The sequence below is a fragment of the Manis pentadactyla genome, chromosome 3 (assembly GCF_030020395.1).
Source record: "Manis pentadactyla isolate mManPen7 chromosome 3, mManPen7.hap1, whole genome shotgun sequence".
Lineage (NCBI taxonomy): Eukaryota > Metazoa > Chordata > Mammalia > Pholidota > Manidae > Manis > Manis pentadactyla.
Genome location: NC_080021.1, coordinates 161,502,143 through 161,511,804, shown reverse-complemented (window position 1 = coordinate 161,511,804; position 9,662 = coordinate 161,502,143).

Sequence of the window (9,662 nt, the reverse complement as noted above, 5' to 3'; positions counted from 1 at the left end):
TTATTCTGTTTGCATTTCCATTCTCTAATATTGCTAACTCCAAAAGCCAGATTTTCACTCCACTTTTCATTCTGTTCATCTTTGCAACATGGATAAATCTTTTTGATAGAAAAGACTTAATATTGTAGGAAAGAAATTCTGGCCTCTGGATTTAAAGTTTAATTTGGAGTCCTCCTGTGTCAAATTCATTCACCTCTACAAATACATTGTAATAAAATATTGAAGGTATTGAATCTCAGTATAATCCACAGCTGTTCTAATGTACCTGGAGGGGCAAGGCTTTTCTGTTAAGGTCCAGATTGTCTGAAGAAAATAATGAAGATCTTTTCCTATTAAAGTGAATAAATGAATGAAAAAAAATCCCTGTATATCCTCCAAGGGATATTTATAAAAAACTACTCATAGAATTATACTAATTACCATAACTGATTTAACCAAAGAAAAATCATGAAAATCATAAGGATTGTTTAGAACAGCACTCCCTAACCTATATTACACATGGTGTTACTTAGTAGACGCTCAAGGAAAAAATAACAAGTACTGGTATCAATTACCTTTGAAAAATACTAATCCTCTCTTGAAGGGTCATATTTTACTTAGGATATTATAGGACCTACAAGGTCCTGCAGTAAGGAAAGTTAACTTCGTTTCCCTACATTTCCTTGACTAATTTGGCTACAGAATCCCTTTTTCAAAATACGCCTTTTAACTTATATCAGACTAGAACTCTTTGCAGAGCAGTTTGGAAAATTCTGGTATAGGACCTCAACCTATAACCCACCTTATCCTGGTGCATACATGTGTGCACGCACACACACACACACACACGCACATTGTAGTCGCTCCTTTGGAAACACCCACTTTTCACTTTCTACTATAGTCTTCTTCTCACCACCAAAACACATTATCTCTATATATACCACCTCAGGATATTGCTCTTTGCTAAGAGACACCTTATCCAATCAACTAGTGAGAAATTTGAAGGTACAAGTGAAGACTCTGGAACAAGAATAGCTGGATTTAATCATAATCATGGTTTTATAATTTATGAGCTGTGTGATCTTGAGAAAATTATATGACCTCACTAATCCATAATTTTCTGCTCTGTAATGGTACATACTGCATTCGATTACTGTGATGTTTAGTGAGATAATGCCTGCAGCAATGTGTCACACACAAAGTATTCAAAAACACTGAAGAAATATCAAGTACATACATGATTCATACCAATAAATCTCAGTTGATGCATTTCTCCTTCTGCTTTACAAATGTTCCTTTTAGATAAGACTGTAGTATGAACCCTTCGGGTGAAGACTCTGTGAGACTTGATTGCAAGACTGAGCCAGGTAACAGAATTAGTCAACCTTCAGTTTTAATCATTGGTGCCACTTAATATGATTGTGGGCTACTCTACAAGGGTGTCCCCTATGCTTGCTGAACCTCACTATCCAGGATCTGTCCCTCCAACTCCCCAGCCCCAGCTCATGCTGCTCTCCCTTCTGCTCTCTGTGCCAAGATTAACAGACAGCCCCCAATATCAGCAGACTAGGTCACCCCCACGTTCTTCCCCTAAGATATTCACCACACTTCACTATAATATTATTTGTCTCCTCAGCCTTACTGTGGTGACTGAGTCTGTTTTCCATTCTTGCCAAGACACTGTCACAGACTAGAACATACTGGTTGTTTTATGAATAAGTGGCTGGTATGGATATCCTCACTCAACCCTCCAATTTTATCCCTCATTCTGCACATACCATACATGGCTCCCACACATAAGTCTTGCACAGTCCTACCAGGGAGAGCTCATGAATTATTTAAGAACAAATTTTCCACGATCTAGTGGGAGGGAGCTCAAAATCAGATTTAAATTGATTTAAAGAAAATAAGGGAGCATGACTTCTATTATTTCAAATATTTTGTAACTTTCAGGCAACCCCCTTCAATGTTCACAACACCACACTGTCTGATTTAGATATCATGCCAATCAAAAGTAGGATACCCAGAAAAAAATTTTGAACATAGACAACTCAAGACATGTGGGGTGCCGCCGTACCAGCAGACCAATGCCAAGCAACACCTGTAGATAAGAGGAACTGGTGCTGTGTACAAGCAGCAGCAGCCAGCAGGATGAGGTCTTACCAGGCACAGGAATTCTCTGAACCCTGTGCCCTTGCAGCATGACAGTTTGAGAAAAGCCCCAACTTTGAATCAGTTGATTCTCAATTTCAATCATTGCTCTGTTGCTTCAACCTTGGGTGATTGTGGGTTAGTCATCTACCCCCACTGAGCCTCAATATTCTTTCAATAGGTGGAATAATTCTACCTATTTATCCCTCATTCTGCACATACCATACGTGGCTCCCACACATTAGTCTTGCACAGTCCTACCAGGGAGAGCTTGTGAATTATTGAAGAACAAATTTTCCATGGGTAGAATGAGGACCCAGTGACTTCATATGCTAAGCAATACCTACCTACCTTTCCCTGTGGGTAACCTCCTGCTGATGAATGTTGTCACTGGGATTAGTTCTGGGTGTTGGCATCTCAGCCCAGAAGATGTGAGAGGTTGACAGAAGAAGGCAGTAAATCCTTCTCCCAGGTTGGCTTTTAACTCATGGCCGAGAGGCACCATGGGGCTGTGTGATGAGCCAGCACACTGGAATCCCATGTGCTCTGATGGGGGCTGGAGCCTGACTGTTATCTGAAGGGGCCTCCACCAGACTGTGAGACTCAGCCCTCTTCACCCTCCCAGCAATTATGCTGGTGGCTGTGTGGTCCTCGGCAGCCATCATTCCAGCATTCACCCAACTCTGCCCAAGAGCTCCCCAAGCCTGCTGGAAAGCAAATCCCTGGGAAGGCCCAAATAGAAGTACATTCAGTTTGGGCCCATTAGTTGGAAATGTGAGGCTTGGCAAAGACCCAGAAAGGGAACAATTGCCAGCCTCTCACATTGGACACCCTCTCCACATGGGTCATCTTGCCACTGCAGCTCTTGGGAACAAGCTAATAAGGCCTCTGTGAAGGACTCTGGCCCCACACAGCAGATGCTTATTGATTTCATCAGTAATTCTTTAAAAGCTTCAATTAAGGGTTCAAAGAAAAGCAAAGCAAAATTGTCTAAACAGTGGGAAAACCCAGATCCAAAAAATGAGAAGCTGAAATTTTCAGCCCTCCTGAAGTATGATGAGGATCAGAATGTAAGAGAACCAATCAATTACATCATTAAGACAGTTCACTAAGGGGGAAAGAGAAGAAAAGAAACACAGGAAATTATTGACAAATTCCAAAAGACGGTGAATAACAAAAATGTCTTGTCTGTCCATCAGGAAAATATCCTGTGCCTTATCCCCTCAACGTCCATATCTATCTCACTTTTTAAAACCTTATAGATGTCCAATTCCAGACACTGGCTTTCATTATTCTTTTATTTATTCAAAGCACATGCTTGTATATTGAGTTTTGGACCCTGTGCTAGTGCGGCAGAAAAAATTGTGAACAAAAATAGACACAGTCTTGCTCTCAGAAAGATCAAATTCTAATCAGAAAGATAGACATGAATCAAATAATCGCTTTCATGAATGTTTGGTTACAGATGTGTAAGTGTTCTGAATGAAAAGAACTCGTGGTATGGAGAGAAACTGATATACACTGGGGAGGAGTGCCATTAAGGGCTTCCCTGAGGAAGTGACTCATGAACTGGTAACAAAGTATGAATAATGAAGTGAAAGTGTATCAAAAGAGGAATGCATGAGAGGGATGTTGAGTAACTCACCAAACTGACAGGAAAACTGAAGGAATATGCGCAGAACACATTAGGAATCAGGACTCAGGAAGCCGGCGGCAGAAACGCTTTCCATGGATCTTTTGCTACTCCTGCTGTCGCTGAGACCAGCAGGCAACCCTCACCATCCCTTTGTTTTTTTGTTACTAGCTCCAGATATAAAGTATGGGGTGGAAAGACCCAGTAGTACAAGCTTAGGTCAAGTGCCCAAGAAGAAGGAGGCTCCTCTTCTTTTGATCCACACTGTGGAGGTCCCCAAAACTAGCAAGGGGGTGGAATTCTGGACAGTAATAAAGACAGACAGTCTACCATCCAGGCAGAAAGGAGTAGCACATTGTTGAGAATAAGAACAGGATGTGCAGTGACCCTGAGCCTGCAGCATAGAGAGACTGAGAAAAGGAAGGTGCTAGAAATCTAGGCAGAGCTGTACTGACTCAGGTCTTTGGAGGCCGTAAGGAGGCTTTTATCTTGATGCAATAAGCCACTGATGAGTTTATGAGCAGGGTAGAGGTATATCCAATTGCATTTTGGAAAGATAATGTGGAGTACGGAGAACAGAGGATGGGGGCACAGGAGTGGATGGAGGTCAGTGTAGTAGACACTGTCACGTGTATCCCAGGACCCCTGAAGTGGGACTGAAGTGAACTCCCCCACCCCAGCTTCAGGGGTGTTAGCTGCTGACAACTCACAGTTAATACCCTTTCTGGGAGTAGCCCCTGAATGGAGGAAGTGGCCATGAGAGGCTCTGTTCCTCTCAGGACAGCTGGCATCAGATGACCGATCATTGCTGCTACAAAGACTTCCATCTGGGGGAGGCGGGGGCTCTGAAGGGCTATCCGAGCTCCAGAGTTCCCTCTGGCATCAGCTGAGGTCTTGCTGCAACTATATCACAGCTGAACTTCTCCTTCTGCTCATTCCTGCTACTTTCACTGTTCATGGGCGGTGATCCCCAGAGCATAATCCTCCTGCATGCAAATTTCCATCTCAAAGTTTGCTTCCCAGGGAACCTAACCCAATTCAGCAGGGCCATCAGAAGACTGTAGGAGCCTGGCAATGAGACACAGTAGCTTCAACCATGTGGTGGTGGATCCTGGGGAGAGAAGCAGACTTTCTCAAGGCCTAAGGGTCCCAGAATAATGATGGACCCAGGCCATTGCAGAGTCAGTGAAAGAAAATCACTAATCCCTTCTTAGATTAGATGCTTCCAATTTCCCTAGTTCTTGAATGGAAGAACAGTCCTTTCTTAGCACACTGGCCCCTAATACAATTTCCAACTTTGTCCCCATTCTAATAAGTGCTAATGCTCCCACTGCAGTCGACATCTGTCGCCATGTGTGATGTGCCGGGAGCGGGCTGCCTCGGGAGCTCAGACTCTGCAGGCTGGAGCAGCTGTTCCAGCTCAGACTCACCTATCTGATTCTTTGTAGCCATGTCACTATATTTCCAAAAGTCAGTTCACTTTATGGCTTTTCTCCCTTTCTCTCTCTCTCTTTTTAAAGCTGCTGCTGCCCAGTGCAGAGGTTGCCAAGAGTCCTGATTCCAAACATGGAGCTTTTAAAAGGTGACAGATGAGATGGTGTCAAGGCATGTAAGGTAGAAAGCTCTTTCTTCCCCCAGGGTAGTTTAAGTAATAAAATTAATTTGCCTATTTAAAAACTTAAAATAAAGACAAGATTTTTAGATTTTTCGTTTAAAAACCTTCAAATTTCTCACTAGTTGATTGGATAAGGTGTCTCTTAGCAAAGAGCAGGAACAAGGGAATTATTTGCACGCTGCCAGGGCTGGTGAGGAGCTGCAGTCAGATCCTCCTGACACGGCCCAGAGGAGCCTTGCTTCTCCCCTTCTCCCTGTTGGTTGCAAAGGGGCTGCCGAGATGCAGCCCTCACCAGGGGAGAAAAGGGCAGAGTGGGGTGGAAGCTTGTCAGAACTTCAGCCATTAAGCAGTTAGCCCTCAGGCCATTAAGAGAAGTGACAAATTCAGAACCATCCACGAAGGGCATCACATGGGCCTGGCAGTGACAACCTCCTGGTGGCCTCCCTCTCTAGAGCTGAGGCCCAGCTCTCTGTGCCACTGTGGCAGCCATCCAACAGATGAACTTTGCAAAGTCTCATGAGTTCCTGGCAGCCTCTCGGTAATATCCCCATCTCTTGTTTTCTCTCCCCAGCTGACTACAGATGAACTCAGCATTTCCTCCACAGCCAGGATGTCAGAGCTCAGTCTCAAAGGGGCAATTCCATTTTCTCAGCCTCCCCACAATCCACTGTTCAGAGGGATGGCTGTGCTGTCCACTGGAGGATGATGTTGACATTGAATTTGTGTTCAAAGTCACAGAATCTGGAAGAAGCCCAGGGATTTGTAAAGGTTTTTCCAAAGGACTTGTTCACTCCTACTAACCCGTGTTTCACCAGAATGTAATTAATCCTTGCAAGTTTACAGTACATTCTTCTTTGCAAAGTGCTCTCATATACATTATTGCATTTGCTGCACATATTATTAGCCCTTTTTATAGGTGAGAAAACTGATGATCCTGGGGAAGATAGGAGGCTGAAAATATTTTTTTGCAACCCACACATTGGAAACTATGTAGAAGCTTTACTACATTACCCAATTAACTCTTCACACCAGTCCTGACAACTAAGGAATCGTGTCCCGTTTACAGATGAGGACAGGGAGACTTGGCATTTACATGACCCCTCAAAGTCACGAAACAGCCCGCAGACTTGTTCTTAGGCCAAGGGGCTTCGAATCTTTCCCTTACACTAAGTGAGGGCTTACTTCCTTTTTCTGGTAGATGGATGAGTCCATTTGGTCCATCTACTCTTCAACTGCCCTCCCAAGCTAGCACGTCTGCCAAACACGCCCCTGAAAGCATCTTTGGGCCCCTGTTGCAAAACACAAAATACCTTTAAAACACCTGAAAAGTTACACAACAGTTCTCATCCTCATTCAGCATCAGAACAGGGAACAGATCCAATATTGTCCTCGCTGTCCCCACCAGCTCCATTCCCTGCCACTACCATCACCATCATCATCTTCATCAGATCCTGGCTTTGGGTCTCCCTCAAGCACTTCTCCTTCCTTAGTGGGCATTTTTTAGAGCACGAAGCAGACACGGTCCTTGAATTGAGTCGCATTTTGTGGTAATGTTCAGGAAGACTTTAGTCTCTAGAGCTGGTTGAAATTAATGAACATTTAGGATAAGTGACTCAGGGAAATTCAATGGTTGAACCAAAGTAATAGGAATCTGTTTACAAGACAGCTCTCATAGGTAGGTTAAAATGAATGTGCTCCAAAAAAGGGATTAATTAACATTTAACTACTATGCATTTTTCTATCCATTAGCTAAACATCTCTCCAAATGATCTGTGGAATAGACAGTTTATTCCTGCCTTTTGGTTTTCATCACCAATGGTGGAAGTGCGAGGAGGAAAATGCTCGACGCATCAGCGAGCCCACCACTCAGTCACAGCTCAGAAGTATCTTGTGCAAACGTGAATGATGCAGAACTGGACATAACCCTTTCTTCACAGCTCCCTCCTCCCCGGCATCCACTTTTCAGGACAGGAGTGCTCCCAGGGACTGCACACTGAGCACTGAGCACAGCTCCTTCTGAGTCGTGCTCATGTAAGAAATACATGGCGAGTTAATTAACTGATGATAAATCTCACCTCTTAATTGCACTGATAAAAATCAGTCTTTTTGCCAACACTGTATCTCATTCCACATTCCAACTGCCCCTGTTTTTCACCCCAAAAAACAACCCAGTAATATGTCATGGGGCAATAGCACAGTGTATCTCCAATTTCAATCTTTTCATCTCATTAACAGTCTGAAAATGGGGGCAATTACCTTGCATTTGTTCCACCTTCTCAAATTCCCAAAGCACTTGTCTTTTCTCCAATGCTGCTTATTATTGGTTTTCTTTCCCCTTTTGATTATGAGTTGGAAGACAGGGACACTGCATGACAGCATCCTCAGCTGCTGGCTCAGGAATGCATCCATAGCAGTGCTCAATGCAGGCTGTTCTTTATTTGAATGGAATCAGGCATTGCTTGCCTCTGGGAACCTGAAGGGTTTCCTTATGGGGGCATTTGAGGTTCAGAGAGATGGCCTCCATGACTATGAGCCCACCCTCCCCACCAGATGTGCCCACAGTTCCACCCGCCCGATCATTAGTGAGGCCGGGAGAGCCAAGTCTGCACTTCAGCCTTTGGGGCTATAAGAATCTAAGTGATAACCCTGTGAGCCCTGTTAATGGAGCCCACACCTCATTGTGATTTGTACACACTGTGTGATCAAAATACAAACATTAGGCCTTACAGGCAGTGCTGGGGTTTGGTGGAAACAGGGAGGTCTAGAAAGCAGGGCAGGGGAACTGATTAGCCCCATTTTCACTAACCTACAGAAAACCATTAGTGTCTACTTAAGCACAAAAAGTTCTCTCTGGCCAAATTGATTCATTTCCCAGGTTAGGCTTGCGGTGTGTGTCTGTGTGCACGTGCGCTGGGAGTCTTTCCCTTTCGGCTGCACAGCTGATGTGCGCATGTGTCTGGGACTCATTACGTGATGGAAATCAAAAGCAGCTGGAAGTTCATGGGGCAAAAAGGCTGATCCCAACACCAGAAACATTAGAGACGTGGCCCTTTGGGAGGTAAACTTTACAATGATAAATTCATAGAATTATTTGGCCTTTGCCCCTGTTGACCACCCTGTCAGACTTACAGTTCTTCGTACTCATGGCTTTTATCACCCTAGTCTCTCTCAGTTCTCTTCTTGTCATTCAGCTCCGTCCTTATTCAAACCATGCCCTCAACCCACCTAAGAATATAAATGTACTCCAAGTTTCTATGGTTCTCTTGTTTTCTAACTACCTACTTTCGCTGGGCGAATTCATCCACTCCCATTACTTCCTAGGATGCACTTCCCAAATTACATCTCCATCCGGACTGTTTTCCAGGCTCCAGGCTTATCAAGGAAGCCGCCAAACCTGTTCCTCCCCTGTGTTCCTATGTCTGTCGGTTGACGGCAGCAGCATGTACTCAGTTTCTAAGACAGGGCCTCAAATCTGTCTTCCATTTCTCCTGCATTTCCCGTCTGTGTGCACATAAAACTGACTACTATAAATGACATTTTTTGTCTAAGAATGCTCATTGTGTGCCAAGTACTGCCTTAGGCTTTACAACCCTATAGGAAGGCACTAAGACTATCCCCATTTTAGCAAGAAGGAAACTGAAATGTCAAAAGGTCAAGCAACTTGCCCAAAGTCACCAAGCTCATTGACAGCAAAGCCAGGATTTAAACACAGCCTCAGTTATTGAATCATATACTCTGCTGCCTCTATATATCCAATTCACTGCCAGGTTAAGCCACTGTCTCTGAATTAACAGCCACCTCTTTCTCTGCTATAGACCTGCTTTTTCTTTCTAACCAACACACCTCTTTTCTAATACCTCTGACCTAATCTAAGGAGGTCTAATATCCACTGCCTAAAATCCAGACTTTCCAGAGCCTCCAAGGCCTAGTGGAGACCTATCCCCAGCCTACCACCCAACTTCACCTGCTGCTACTCTTCCCTCCCAAACTCCTTGCTCTGCTCTCCCCACTTCTCTTCTTCCCTTGAGCTAATAATAATCATTCTAGCAAGTAGGTGTTTAGCATCTAGGTTGTATCACCCTTCGCAAGAGGCACTTTATATATTTTTTCTCACTAATTATCATAACAATTCTACAATGTCAATATTATTCTTATCCCTTTCTTCCCAATGAGAAAACTTGGGCTCTGGAAAATTAAAACATGCTTAAGGCCCATTTGGAAATGAGTGGTGAGTCAGGATTTAAACAGAGGAACCAAAATCTGCATCTCTTTTCCCTATTTGAC